The sequence below is a fragment of the Apium graveolens genome, chromosome 9 (genome assembly GCF_009905375.1).
Source record: "Apium graveolens cultivar Ventura chromosome 9, ASM990537v1, whole genome shotgun sequence".
Lineage (NCBI taxonomy): Eukaryota > Viridiplantae > Streptophyta > Magnoliopsida > Apiales > Apiaceae > Apium > Apium graveolens.
In genome coordinates, this window is record NC_133655.1 from 88,225,384 (window position 1) to 88,238,510 (window position 13,127).

General features: G+C 37.1%; 1 non-coding gene across 1 annotated transcript; it reads right to left on the reverse strand.

The window, feature by feature from the left end:
* Positions 1-5,271: 5,271 nt before the first annotated feature.
* On the reverse strand, positions 5,272-5,378 carry LOC141688014 (small nucleolar RNA R71). Its single transcript, XR_012561485.1, has one exon. It is a non-coding gene; the product is annotated as a small nucleolar RNA R71 (small nucleolar RNA).
* Positions 5,379-13,127: the final 7,749 nt, after the last annotated feature.

Genomic DNA, 13,127 nt, shown 5'->3' on the forward strand with positions numbered 1-13,127 from the left:
ATACATATATTAGCCCCATATTTTATCTTTATAAAATACTTTAATAATAACTAAAACTATTTTAATCATTATTTCTTTTTCTAAACTATTTAGAAAATTATTCTCTCTCTCATTATTTCATCAAAGAAAATATTCTTTTATAGTGTGACCCTGTAGGTTCAATATGATGCTGGTAGAAGAAATAAATAATAATAAACTTTTATCAATTATTTACATGAATACTAAAATTCACTAAATATAATTAACTAATTAATTATATTTATTTTACATCGTGAGTGATGCTTCTCAACATATCGCGACTATCCGGATAATATGAATTCACTGCTTAGAATACCAAGAACCTGTCAGTGACTAGTTACCGTACAATAAATTCCTTCTACCCTTATAATATCCCGATTAAATACAAGGCATGGATCTCGTGTCAGGCCTATTTCTTATTCATAATGCAAAGTTCATATTAATGCAAATTAGAAACTCCTTTCTAATTTCATACACTATGACCAGAGATTTCAGAACTCGCATACTAAGAATAACATAGGATATTCTCTTCCTATACTGGAAGGGGTAGATCCTCTATTGACGTTAACTATCTCTATACACAAATCCCTATGCTCAGAATAGATCTAATGGATGTCCTTGAGACTAAGGACTAAACCAAAGCACAGTTCATTATATACAAGATAACTTTAACGATCTCAAGTCTAAGGACACTTGTACAACTATCACTCAGTGAATAACTATTGACACGTGAGTAATCTCCATTAGTTGTTCAACTTATCGAGTCATGTTCAGTGAATTTATTCCCTAATAAGCACCTACATACTAGCTATAGTGTCACCACACAACTTCCTATGAGAACAGACATCCTCCTGACGGGAGCAAGCATAGTATGTACCAATCTTTGCGGATCCACTAACATCCGATTAGTTATCCTATGATCAGGAACTGTTTAAGTCTAGAGTTATCATCTTCTAGATCTTACTATTATAATCTTATTATAAATCTAGAAGCTTTAATCTAAACTATGGAGCATCTTATTTAAAACACTTTAAATAGATAAAGCCCATAATAAAACCAAAACAAGTCTTTTATTAATTTCAATGAAATCAAATTGGAATACAAGAAAGTTCTTCCTAACTCATCATACATGATTGGATTTAGGACAAACACTTTCAGATGATAGAATTGTTTCTCCCATGTATTACCCTTAGGAGGAGTGTGTTCTACAGTAGTCTTCCTTGGTTCCACTTCTGCTTCCTTCTGTACTTCTTCTTCAGCTATAGCTTCTTCTTCAGAATGTGGTTCAGCAGCCTTATCAGCAGTATGCAGCAAAGCAATACAACCCTCCAGGTTTTCAGCAACCGCAATATGCACCAAGACAACAACTTCAGTTGCAACAATCTAATGAAAAATCTGAATTGGAGGAGTTGAGGCTCATGTTCAAGAGCCAAGCGGTTTCTATCAAGACCTTGGAGAATCAAATTGGGCAAATTGCTAATGTCTTGCTAAATCGATAACATGGTACACTCCCTAGTGACACTGAAGTGCCAGGAAAGAGGGAAGCTATGGAGCATGTAAAGACAATTGCATTGAGGTCTGGGAAGGTTACAAATCATGAACACTCTCAAGTTTTGGAAAAAGAAGTACAGAAGGAAGTAAAAGTGGAACCAATAAAGACTACTGTTGAACACACTCCTCCTAAGGGTAATACAGGGGAGAAACAGATCTATCCTCCACCCCTGTTAGGAATATGTTGTGAACTTGATGATAAGTTAAAAAACACCTTAGTTGATTTAACTTAGTGTTTTTGTAGCTCTCGACGGATGTTTTTATTATAGTGCCGACGGATGATCTTTATAGTCCCGACGGATGATAACTGAACATCCATCGAGAGTGTAGCTTATGTAATAATAAGTATTATAGCACTTTTCTGCAAACAACAATATTTTAGTCTAGTAGATTCTGTAGGATTTTCTAAGTCATGTTGACTACTAGATTGATATACAAAATAGGTTGGCTAATTGTAAATATGAGATGTCTTCTAATTCTGTATAAGTGAAATAGAGTCAAGTGACAGATAGACTACCGACGGATGATCTACAAGGCTCCCGACGGATGATCAACATAATCCCGACGGATGTTCAACATAATTCCGACGGATGATCATATTCAAAATAGTTATTGATAGTGACAACACAGTCATATGTGTCGGGTGTTTGCAAAAGGAATGTGGCAGCCTGTTAAGAAGGATTTTGAGAATAAAGAAGCATTACCATTTCCATGCAAATGTGAAGATATTCAAAAATATTGGATAAAGTAATGTAGCAGCATGATTGTGGCGCCCTCCAAACCCGGGTCAGAAGTTTGGGGTCCACACACACACACCTTATTTATAAACCTTCTTATAACAATAATAAAGATAATAATAATATGCAGTGACCCTACTTACCAGCTTTCACGGATCACAACAGGTTAAAGTATGCACACAAGCCACACACACCCACTTATATTACAAACGTCTCAAATCTCAACTATTTAAACTTATAACTGAATAATACACACCCTTAGAAACTTCACAAACTTAAACTAACATAAAAGTCTTCAGCTAGCTTATTCCTCTTAACTTGGAATCCTAGCTCGCGCACTGGATTGGGGATCCTCGCTACTAACGGGTTCCTTCTTAACTGGAAAAAAACATAAACAAAATCGCACCAATGAGCTAACTAGCTCAGAAAGTCACATTGACGATACTGAGATTAAATAATGATCAAGTGGAATGATTTAAGGTATCAAGTTAATGGATGAGCAATGATTTAAAATTGGATATTAAGTTTTCATTTTAAAAACCAAGGTTAGACTGCTGATCAGTCACGCACTAACCCCGAGCAAGGCATACAGCTATGCTCTAATTACTGGATCCAAGGCACACATTGGCTTAACTTGACCACCAATCTGGTCTGACCATGAATCTGGTCTATATTTCTATAAAACAATCCAATTATATAGAAATAACAGAATAGACAATATAAAAAATTAAACAGAATCATAAACAACATTAGGTTCCAAGCATAAGATGGTTTACAATCTTCACACAGAAACAACATGGCGATATCAAAGGTTGGCTATCAATCGGTACAAGAATTGGATAACTGTTGAGTGGCATTTATGACTCTTTATTATGCTCTAATAAGCTTTGAATTGGTGTATTTGTACACAAGTTGTTAAGTGTTTTAATGTGTTTTCTAGTGTTTTTGCATTTCAGGCACTATTCAGGTAATCAGGTGAATTAGCATTGCTTTGGTGCTAATTTGGTGTCCAGGTGCTGTTGGAATAAATGTTGGTGGAAAGCCGGCTCGAAGCAGCAAGATTTAAGAAGAAATCTGAGTTTTTCCCAGAAGGACGGCACACTCGCGCTGTAATAGCGTGCGGCCGCGCCGGGTTTCCAGAAATGCAGCGCGCCCGCGCTGTGATAGAGCGCGCCCGCGCCGAGGCCGAATTTCATAATCATGTTTCTACTATAATTCTAAAAGGGAAGGCTTCCAGATTGTTGAGGACTGCTATATAAATAACTTTAGGTCATTTTTAATAGATATCAAGTCAGAGACGGACCAGAGCGCAAGGAGAAGACGACAAGAGACCCTTGGCACAATTCAACAAAGGCGAAGACGATCTAGTTTATTCTTGTGAATCTTTGTTTTGAGTTGTAATTTGGATGCTTGTTTCTTGTTTTGCTGAACCTATACTCTTGTTTGTACTTGGTTTTATTTATTCGTATAAAGACTACGTTTGCTATATCATGTTTTCATCGGACCCCTCGTTGATGATGAGTCCGATTATGGGCTAATCGTTATCGTGGGGTTCTAGCGGATTTATTTATGGATTTCTTTAGTTAAATTGTTGGATGTCTTAGTATGTGGTGATTGTATGATATCCTAGTATTGGTTGTGCATATTCATCTTATGAGCGTCGCGAACTTATAAGATAATGTGTTAATTCTTAATGAAGCGAAAGTGAATTTAAGGATTTAGAACTTGCCATGCTAGCATAGGTTCATGTATGTGTCATGCATGATTCGTAGGTAATTTTAACCATCTTACTTGCTCTATGTAATCAAGATAGATAACTTGTGCTTAAACCGTTATGTTGTCAAATTCTATAGATATATAGGGTCTTAATATAACTGGTGCCTATTCAGCTTCTATCTCTTTTGTGAATGTCTGGTAGAATGGTACTCGTGCAATGAAAGTTGGCATTTATCAGTTTCGTGTTATCTGATTAGTGTCATCGTCATTGCATGCTAAGGTTAAGAATAATAAGGCTATTGAATGAAGTATTTATTGAAGTTTGAATCCCATATTTGTCATATATATTTATTTAGTCAATCTTATTCTTGTAGTTATAATTGTTAGCGTAATTCTTAGCTATAAACAATCTCAATTTGTTATAGTCTTAGCATTGGATAATAACCATACATTGTTGCTTAGGTGCATAAATTAAATAGTTAACCAATACAGTCTCTGTGGGAACGAACTAGAAAAGATTCTATACTACTTGCGAACTCGTATACTTGCGTGTATTATTAGCGCGTGTTTAGCGACTAACAAGTTTTTGACGCCGCTGCCGGGGACTGCAGTGTTAATTTATAGTTTATATGCTTTCCATCAGTGGTCGTTAAAGTTCATTGACTCAGACATTGTTACTTATTTGTTCCTTGTCTGGTTTCAAGTACTCTAGCGAGGGTGTATGCATACGCGTTCACATACTTGTAAGAGAACACTGGATAAAGCCGAGGAAGAACTTGTTGTAGTTCGTAGGGAAGTTTCTGAGGAAGAAAAGAAGTTAGAGGAAGAAGAGAAAGTTAAAGAGCCAATTGTAGTAGCTATGGGTGATCAAGCAGAAAATCCGAAGGCTTTGATGGACTATTCTAAGCCTAAAATTAATGACATTCAGTCTAGCATCATCAGATCAGCCATCAGGGCTAACACTTTTGAGATTAAGTCGAGCACAATTCAGATGATACAGAACTCAGTTCAGTTTGGGGGTTCTCCTAATGAAGACCCCAACATGCACATCATGGATTTCATCAAGATCTGTGACACTTTCAAATTCAACGATGTGACTGAGGATACTATTAAGCTACGACTCTTCATATTCTCTCTGAGGGACAAAGCTAAGTGCTGGTTACATTCTCTACTAGCAGGGTCTATCACCACCTGGGAAGATCTTGCTCAAAAGTTTCCCACTAAATTCTTCCCCATTGTGAAGACTGCAGTAATCAGGAATGCTCTTAATCAGTTTGCTCAACAAACTGGAGAATCTCCGTGTTAATCTTGGGATCGAGATAAGGAGATGTTAAGGAAATGCCCACACCATGGCATGCCTGATTGGATGATTATTAACTGTTTCTACAATGAATTAAGTGTTACTTCTAGACCCATGCTTGATGTAGCATCAGTAGAAGCCTTGTGGGCTAAGAGCTAAAATGAAGCTTATGAACTTATTGAACTGATGGCTGCTAATGAGTACTAGAATCCTTCCTAGAGACCGACTCATAGAAAAGTAGCAGGAATTCTGGAGTTGGACGCAGCAACTGTTATCGCTGCCCAACTTAAGGCTTTGACAATGAAGGTGGACACTTTGTCTAATTATGGAGTTAATTAAATCACTAGTGTCTGTGAGCTTTGCGCTGGTGCCCATGAGACTGATCAGTGCGCAATTTCTAGTGAATCAGCTCAGTTTGTGAGCAACTTCCAGCGATCGCAGCAACCTGTGCCATCCACCGATCATCCTAACAACCGCAATCATCCTAATTTCAGTTAGAGCAATGCTTGGAAAGCGGTTCAACAGCCTTATCAGCATTATCCAGCTAAGTTGTACAACCCCCTGGTTTTCAGCAACCGCAGTATGTACCAAGACAAAAACTCCAGCTACAACAAGCTAATGAAAAATCTGAATTAGAGGAGTTGAAGATTATGTGCAGGAGTCAAGCTGTTTCTATCAAGACCTTGGAAAATCAAATTGGGCAAATTTCCAATGCCTTGCTAAATCATCAACCTGGTACATTTCCTAGTGACACTGAAGTGCCAGGAAAGAAGGAAGCTAAGGAGCAGGTAAATGCAATTACTTTGAGGTCTGAGAAGGTTGCGAATCCTGTACAAACTCAAGAGTTAACTGAAGAAACTAGGGCTGAGAAAGAAGCAAACCAGCAGGATTAAGAAGTGGAACCAAGGAAGACTACTGTTGAGCACACTCCACCTGAGGGTAATACAGGGGAGAAACAGATCTATCCTCCACCGCCTTTTCTTAAGCGGCTGCGGAAGAAAAAGCTGGACAAGCAATTTGAGAAGTTTCTGGAAGTGTTCAAGAAACTTCATATCAACATACCTTTCGCTGAGGCTCTCGAGCAGATGCCTAGTTATGCAAAGTTTATGAAAGGTATTCTCTCTCGGAAAGTGAAGCTAGATGATTTAGAGATTGTCGCTCTCACGGAGGAATGCAGTGATGTGCTGCAGCAGAAGTTGCCTCCAAAGCTTAATGTAATAACCCCAATTTTTGGAAATTTTGAAACCCTGATGAATAGTAACTTTTGCTGATAATCCTGATTAAGAAAACTTTTCATGCCACACTATGTAGGAGTTCTTTTGTTGATATTTTGAGATCTTATTAGTACTCTATATGGTATATAAGTGTATGTAAAGATCGTCAGAATCCAAATTCGAACACTTTGATTTTTCCCGAAAATCCACCAGATATCGAAAGAATTGAGTATAAGGTAACATGACTAAAAGGATTTAAATTCAAGGATTATAAGAGAGGATCATAAAAGGAATATAAAATATTGAGAAAGGTTAGGGGAACCCAAGTAATAAGATCCCGGATATGATCCCTCAAACAACGAATGAGAACGAGAGTTAAGCGAACCGTAAAATAAATAAACGATCAAGGGACAAGCACATACAAGTAGAATGGGAAGGAAGCTTCCAAGAGAAGCTAAAACAAGTGGTTAAAAGAGAAGGTGACATCATCAAACCATAAGGAAAAGACATGTGGCTTGGTGGTGAGGTCATCCAAGTCATGTCATCACTTTATCAAAGCAATCTCCACCAAGTATTCATTTCACAAACACCAAAATCAAAAGCAACCAAAACAAACACATTTTCTTCTTCCCCCATCTACTTGCTCTCGGCCTTTTGAAGAAAAATAAGAAGAAAATTTTCCAAATCCAAGCTCCACTCAATCATAATTCAAGAGGTTTCTTTCCTTGGATTCTATATTTCATAACTAAGAAGAGCAAGTAGTTTGAGTGCTTGAATCCAAGGTTTGCTAGCTCAAATAAATCAATTTAGTTTAGGGTGAATAGTAACTTTCAAGAACAAATTTTTCATTCTTGATTTTATTTGTAAGGTCAAGGTAGCTTAAGCATAGATCAAGGCTTCCATGGGCATTCCAAGGATCTTACATTGATTAAAAGCTTCAAGAAAGGTATAAAACTTCAAACCCTAGCTTTACTTTTGAGTATTAGGAAAGGTTTTGATTGTTATAGTAAATGAAAAGCATGATGCTTGTGTGTTTAGAGTTTGGATTGGATTTGTAGTGATTTGGATGTTGGAATCTTGTTTATAGTTAATGAAACTTAAGTATAGTTAGTAGTTCATGTTTGGGGTTGAATGAATTGGAAAATCTTGAGATTTGGGGACTGATGTAGTAAGATTTGGATGAGGTTTGGTTGTATTGTTGGTTGTGAGTGGAATTGTGGTTGTTTGGAGTGGTTTAAAACTTGGTAATCGCGTAAACATAGTCGTCATAATGCCCATTTTATTCAACTGCTAGTTTTTAGTGTTCAGAACAGGAAACTCAACAACCAATCTGTAACATTACCTTGATTAGCTAGATTGTGTCGTAAGCTTCGTTTTGATATGTGGTTCACTCGGTTCCGATGTACGGTTTAGGAGAAATGACTATTTTAAGTAACGGTGTTTCGCGAACGAACCTTTACCCCTCGCTTTATTTTGAGACCTTTTTTAAGGCCTTTGAAAGACTAATTGGATTACGAAACAATTATGTAAGGTGTATTAGGCAGTTGGTAAAGTACTTACGAAAGATTCGCCTTAAAATTCGTAACGGTTAATTTATTAAAATTGGTGGAGCCGAGGGTACGCAAGTGAGTAACGCAAATCGTTAAGCGTATAAGTGAGCGTAAGCGACCGTTAGGGTATGAGTGAGTTTTGACTAGTTTCTTAAGCGACCGTGGTCTAATTCCAGATTATGTTGTTGTTCATAGGTTACCGGACCCAGTCTAAGCTTAAGGCTATCCCAGAACACTCAGGCAAGTTTTCTACCCGTATAACTGTTGTTGTGATGTATATATGTATATGCATTATCTTGTGATAAGTGCATGATTGTTATTGGCAAATCTTGTGATATATTGGAGCATGTTGATATGATATATGAGCATGCCTGTTTCGTAATCTTGATATCTTGTTACCGATTTAATTGTATATAAACTGCATAATACCTATGCTAGAGATAAACAGTACTTGCGTATACCCTTAGTATAGGGGACCTAGAGTTGAACATTTTCCTAAACCGGGAGGCGATGTTCCCGAGTATATTATATATATATATATAGTTTTCAAAACTATTAAATGAATAATGTTTATTCAATAGTTTTATATTATAAATGAATATTATTTTGAATATTAATTCGATGACTTATGACTCCGCTTATTTATTTAATGAATATTATTTTGAATATTCATTCGAGGACCTATGACTCCGCTTATTTATTTAATGAACATTATTTTGAATATTCATTCGAGGACTTATGACCCCGCTTATTTTATTAAATAATATTCTTTATTTTATTAAAGAATAATGTTTCGATATTTTCCAAGTATTCGGATAACGATTGATACGCTCAAATCATTCTTACTTTAAATATTTCCAGAAATTATTTTCAAATTTATCAAAACTATTTTTGGAAGGTTAGAGCGGATCCCAAAAACTCGTTTTCAAATTTAAGATCTTCCTTTTGAAGAGGATTTAAATACTCGCTCAAAAATCTGAAGGATCCGGCTCCGTGATGTATTTTGTTTATATTCGCAACAAGGTTGCTGTTTTGATAAAAGAGTTTTTGAATACTTACCCAACCCTTGGGAAGTAAAATTCTTGGAATAAGTTAATCCATTAACAGGCATCGCGTGGGAAATATCGGTGAGTTTTCCTTTCCAACTAGATACGACTTCTTGGTGGAACCGTATGAACAAGTTTCTACTTGGGGAAGGGGGGGCGAGCTTTACGTTTCAGAGTCATGGATTTCATCTGAACTAGGAGTGGCGTAAGTGGTCGAGTGGCGCCGGCCCAACCTTACTATATTGGCCCAAATGGCCCGGAAGTTTCGCTAAGATGGTCCATTCCTTAGGAGTCCAGTGTTCGGTTGAAAAGTAAATCCGATTGTTTTCCTCTACATGTAGAAAATGGTGGGGTTGCACTACTGCGACTGATCATCGTGAGTGGTCTTCTTGGCACGGAAAACTCCCGTAATGAGTTCATCATCGAGTGGATATTTCTGCAATACTACCGAGAGCACTTCGATAGAAAGGCTACGGTTGGGCGATTGTTGAATGTTGGCAGGGTCGAGTTTTCAAAATGATGTTTTCATCAAATGAAGTATCTCATAATTTCATTTCTTCTTGATGATATTACAAAGATTGATTCTATACAAGTTTTGTCTTGTAGTCTCATCTATGTGATGAAATTTTGAAACTGATTATACCTTGAACAGTGATAGTTCAAGTAGTATTCGGAAAAGATATAAGTATATTGGAGTATCTTGTAACTTCATCTTTTCAACTTATATCTAGTTAATGATTATCTTATGCATGATAAAGATTTTCAGAAAAACGTTGAGACAAGGCTAGATATATGAGATCACCTTGCAACGATATTTTTATACAGTTATAAACTGGAACTCTATGTATATTATGCATGGAGGAGGATTTCCAAGATTTTGAAAAGTATATATACATATATACTGAATATTTTACGACTTGGTCGCGTTAAGATATCAACTTGGTTCATTTCTTCTTGACCAAGACTTTCATGAGTACTATGAGAATGCACATATATTGTAAATTATTATACATATTATTTCAGTGGGCTTGTTGCTCACCCTTGCTTTCTTCTTTCATCACACAACAACAGATAGACAAGATAAACAGGACCAAGCTCCCAATTCATGAGCGGATAGGAAACGTTCCGCAGTTTCCTGTAGTCGTTGATGCCGTTGTGGTTGAGGTAGGAACTACCAATAGGCTAGGCTTTCAACTTTTGATGTACCAGACTTATGTATACTTATGAATTGTAATAATGACAAATAATATGTAAATTTATTCAGAAACCCTTTTGAGGTGTAATGGCTTTTAATTGTGGAATAAAATGACTTATGTTATTTTTGGATATTCATCTCTGAGACTATAACTTGTGGTGTGTGTGTATATTGTGGAGTCACAGTACGCAGTAGTTGGTTCATTATTAAGATTAAGTATTATCAAGGGAAATGGAACTCGAGACAACCCGGATCCCCGACCCCGGATTTGGAGGTGTTACAGAAATGTTATTAGAGCTAAGCGTTATAAACCTCATAGATGATGCGTCGTTAAAAATAATAAGTTCACTAAGATAATAAGAACTCTTGCCAAGTTCATAGTCGGACTACCTAACGTAGTACTAACAGTTAAAACCCTTACGGGAACCCTTATAAATATCATGATAGTAACATAGATCGTTATCGTATATAGTAGCGGGACTCAGAACCCTGAAGTTCAAGAGAAATAATATGATGATGTTTTACTACATAGTGAAGATCAGATTGTGGATCCAATAGAGCGTCCTAACTCGGGACCGGATGATGTTAATATTGAGGATGTAGCGGTTGAGGATGTTATCCTAGAAGGTATTGTTGCTGAGAAGGATCCCGTGGAGGATCCTGACAAGAATGAATAAAGGACCGCTGAGGAATTGATGACCATGGTTAGGGTGACTACTAGAGGTAGGATTGGCCGGTCACTACCGAAGGTTCGTTCAAAGTTTGTAAAGATAGTAGCCCCTTTAACGCGACTTACTCGTAAGACTGAGAAGTTCGAATGGACAGAGAAATACGAAAATAGCTTTTAAGAACTGAAGCAAAGATTGGTGACGACCCCTATGTTGGCGTTGCTGGATGGAAAATGAGATCTTGTGATGTGTAGTGACGCTTCGCATAAGGAATTAGGGTGCTTCTTATACAGCACAACAAGGTAATCGCGTACGTATCAAGATAATTAAGGGAATATAAAATTCGATATCCCCACCCATGAGCTTGGGCTCATGGCAATAGTTTTGCCCTAAAGATTAGAGGCACTACTTGTATGGAGAGAAGTGCGAGATTTACAAAAGCCATAAATGCTCTAGTGCATTTTCGCGCAGAAAGAGCTCAATATGCACCAGAAGAGGTGGTTAGAGCTAATTAAGGATTTCGATTATGAGATTTTTTATCATCCAGGGAAAGCCAATATGATGGCTAACACCCTTAGTAGAAAGGTGCGACTCAAGATGATAATGTCTTTGGGAGAGTTGATAAGAGATTTTGAGAAAGTGGAAATAGAAGTGAAGGTAACTGGAGCCGGTACTGAAAAGTTGTTTGAGATTGTAATGCGGATTGAATTATTGGAAAAGATCATATTGTGCCAAGAAAAAGTGATAAATGAAGGCAGAGAGCCAATGAATAGAGAAGAGATTAATACCGAGAAAGATGATAAGGGAATAATGAGGTATTCTTACAGAACTTGGGTTCCAAATGTTCAAGAGCTTAAAGATGAGATCTTAGATGAAGGCCCTAGTTTGAGGAATAAGATTTAGAGCAAAACCTGAATGTGATAGTCAGGGAGGTCGCCATCAAGGTAGAAGGAACCCATAACATGATGAAGTGGAAAACAAGGATTTTAACGTATAAGGTAACCCCAATTATGGGATAAGGATGAAACATTTCATATTGAGAAAACGGAAGTCGAGCAAGGAAGGGAGCACCAAGACGGTACTCCTATGGGGCCATTCATGGACCTTTCTAAACAGAACTTAGACTATTATCCCCAACCACCACCCTGAGGAAACAATGCGGTGAGAAATTTTTTCAGGACCTTTAAGTCGCTAAGCTCTCAGAGTTCCAAGGAACAAGCTGACCCAGTCGACTCAAGAGTCTGGCTAAAGGAAATATAGGAATCATTTGAGATTCTAAATGATTGACGAATCACAAAAGACTATTTTTGTCACTTACCCTCCTAAGAGAGAGGCCACCCGCTGGTGAAAGTCCAAGAAAAACACGGGGCCAGAGGTTATAATAAACCGATTAAAGTTCAGTCAATTATTTTCAGGAAAGTACTTCCCAAGGTTATAGAGATAATGTAAAATCTTTAGAGTCAGTACAAAGGCAGACAAGTATGATGAATTATGAATCTAAGTTATAAAAGTTGTCAAGATTCGTTTGGAGGACAAGAATCCCAGAATGACGTGATGTTTGAAGTCAATGATTAGTGGGTTCATGAAATGATTGTAAGAGAAAGGAAAATAAAAAGAAACTGAAGTGGAAAGGAATATAAAGGCAATCAAGTTTGAGGAATGATAAGGGAGTTGGGTATGTGGAAACCCTAAAGACTCATAGTAATAGAAATAGAAAAGTATATGATCGTCAGGATGAGGGTGATTCACCATGAGTTAAAGTTGACGGTTGAAGGCATAAGAGATACATATATTTTATCCCCTTTAAGTTGGGAGGATTCGAGGAAACCTTGAGATAGTTCGAAGGTTATATGAAGTGACCTTCAAGAATGTGAAGTGTAAGTAACGCATCTGAATTGATACCCAAAAAGGGGAACGCCATGTATAAAAGATATCTCATCATTGAGATGACTGTTGAGATAAACAACCAAAGTAAATGAGGATTTAGTAAAAAGAAGTTCACGTTGAACACGACCAATATCTTCTAGAACATCCCTGTTATCATTACCAAATCAGGAAAGAAAAGCGGGTAACCATTGTTATCTTTTGGAGGCCATATGGATTGACCTCAGCGTGAATAAGGATGCTATTGT